At 38.4% G+C, this 2,756-nt stretch overlaps 1 protein-coding gene across 1 annotated transcript in view; it reads left to right on the top strand.

Moving 5' to 3' along the window:
* Positions 1-1,984, top strand: part of slc25a22a (solute carrier family 25 member 22a) — a 20,996-nt gene extending 19,012 nt beyond the window's left edge. The window contains exon 11 of the mRNA XM_083763999.1: positions 1-1,984. This exon is cut by the window's left edge and continues 497 nt beyond it. The gene's annotated coding sequence lies outside the window, so the exon portion shown is untranslated.
* The last annotated feature ends 772 nt before the right edge of the window (positions 1,985-2,756 follow it).

The following is a 2,756-nucleotide window of genomic DNA, read 5'->3' as shown; positions in this document are numbered from 1 at the left end:
TGAAGTGCAACATAGATCTAACTGCCCTGGGTTGCTGCAATTCAGCAAGCTCTAGTGTAGCTATTTTGCAAGCTCTATTGTAGCTATTTTATTTTTATTAAGTTGACAATTAATTATGATCTGTGTAACATTTATAACGATGATTAGCTTAAATTGCTGCACATATCTTAGATCAGCTAGGCTATTCACCAAGCATGCTTTTTAATGAATCGCCCCAGACCTTATTTCTTAACCACTTAGCAGAGCATGAATTAGAGAAGAAGAAGAAAAAACATGTATGCCTTTCATGACTCAGATAAAGAGCCAGGGAATGTGTGAGTGTGATGCCAGCACATTTCTTGTGTTCTTTCCTGAGAAGCCAGGGATCCCTGCCTGTAAGCAGCTGTAATGAACCATTAACCATATGTTGTTCATCAGCATAGCTCCAAGCTGACTTTGACAGCTTTGGCCCTATACTGTAGTAGACTGTAGTAGTGGTTTTCTGTGATATCTCAATGGTACCACCATGGTACTTTAGCCCTATTTTATATTTTTATGCCATATGACAATGTTGCACAAAAACAGACGATCTACAAGTTCACACTGTGTCGCACTCGCAATGTAACAGACTTGTAGATCAGCTATTTCCATTTGGGGAAATGATAGAATATTTTCACCTACATGCCCAAAATGGGGACACCCGGTTGAAAGTGGTTAACTGTAGGATAGCCCTGTCCCACAACTAATACATTGAATTATATAGAGTCTGCTCAATACAGGGCCATAGCAGTAACAGTTTGCCTTTTAGATGTGTGATAGACCCATCAGAACAGCTGCTTAAATATTTTGGAAGGGATAGGCACATTTTGGATATCTAAAAACTGTGAACTCTAAATTCCATGGAAAGAAGATATAGGCTACTGTTGCTATTTGGTTATTATTCTGATAAATTTGAGTATAGACTTTATTTTGTGGACAGAGTAATGATACCCGTTGAAACGATTGGAACAATTAAGTTCATGACCAGATTTGTTCAACCCTCCTTGGTCCTGATTATTTATGGTTTACTTTAAACTCGGTTTAATTCTTTAATTTTACATTTCTCCCAGCAGCAGTATCCCAAGAGCAAATGTGCTCAAATAACATTTTCAACATTGTGCTAAATTGTTGGGGATGGAATTTTTACCAAACATTTCAGTTTGTTTGCTTCAGATGTTCTTTGTTTGCTTTAAGTTCCGGGGAGAAAAAAGCTTTTATGGAGTATCCCGTGCATGCATTGTTACATCACCGGAGCCCTACCAATGGTTTATCTCACCCGGAGATCAAGGTGACTTTGATGTGTGTTATCCAATCACATTCCTTCTTACGTAGCTCTCCCCACAGTCTTAGCAGCTCTTCTATTGTACTGTTGCACTGTAGATATGCAATGCAACTCGTCAGTGTGTTGTCACATTTGTGGGAATGAGCTCTATTTATCAATATTCCTTTCAATAGGCAGTATAGCGATATATATATTTGTACGTGATGTTTTTTCTGTGTCAAAAGTGTCCACCTTACTATATTGTACATATGCAGATGATATGAAGTTTATGTTGTAGGTTTTAATATTTGTTTTGTAAGTGATGGCTTATTTGCACACCTACCTCCATCTGCCCTTTTAATCAATTTGATGTGATTTGTATAATGTCGTGGATTTATCAAATGAAGGAGCTTGTGTTATCGCAATGCAACAAAGATATCAATTTAACTTGATTGCAGTCAAGCAGTGAGGTTTGGAGGTTCTTGTACTGTATACTGTATGTGAAAGTAAAACAATAATGTGGATGCTCTGCTCTTGGGTGATGGTTTGGTGGTTGCCATGGCTCACAGGTTCTGATGGAACTGCCTCTTGTCCTGTCACCCCCTCCCTGCCTTCTCAGCCAAGGACCAAAAGGGCATTAAGCCTATTTATTTATATTTCGTCGCACAACCTGTTTTTCTGTTGAAAATGTTCGTTGAGCGAGACGGTTTAATTATAGTATAGTATAAATTAGCCCTTGATTAGTCATCCTATCATCATGGCAGAGTGAACAATCTTCCTTTTGTCCATTTCTTTCCTTATTTTTGGACATGATACAAGTGTAACCATTCCATTTGTGGCCATAGAAACATGGGCTTAACCCTGGATAATGATATGGACCTGTTGACAGTAGATCGGAGTTGGAGCATCAGTATTATTTTGACAATGGTGACCCAGTCAGTATTGATTTGATCATGAATATCAAAGATGTCATACATTTACAGTAATTCTTTGTTGTATTGGTGTCGCTTGCCAGAAGATCTATGATCTACACATCTGCGTCGCACCACAAACGCACTGTGAGCTTGTAGATCTGCTATTTTTGGCATGCGACTTATGACGGATAATAAATTAAGCATAAGCCATAGATCTGACAAATCAGAGATCAGAAAGGGTCCTGGCACCTCCAACATTCAGGGCAGCAGACCCGCAGAAACACATTTCAAAGACCTGCCTTCTCTTGTGATCTTAGCTTTATGATTTTACTATTGTTTGATGTTGTCGTTGTTTTAAAATCCTCAACCTTCCAATTTGCTAGCTAGGTTATCTCATATGCTGTTGTTGTGATCACAATGCCTATTATACTGTTGAAATTGTTTCTATGATTTTTCTTTTCCATTTTCGGTTCAGTAATGATGTTGTACAAGTTCATTTTGTTTTGCTAGCTGTGAATTTGCACTGCCCATGTGCATTTGGTCATGTATGTGAGTGTGCGTGT

The sequence above is a fragment of the Protomyctophum parallelum genome (genome assembly GCF_964188405.1).
Source record: "Protomyctophum parallelum genome assembly, chromosome: 4".
Taxonomy (NCBI): Eukaryota; Metazoa; Chordata; class Actinopteri; order Myctophiformes; family Myctophidae; genus Protomyctophum; species Protomyctophum parallelum.
The sequence above is the reverse complement of the archived record's forward strand: the minus strand, read 5'-3'. Positions and strand labels throughout refer to the sequence as shown.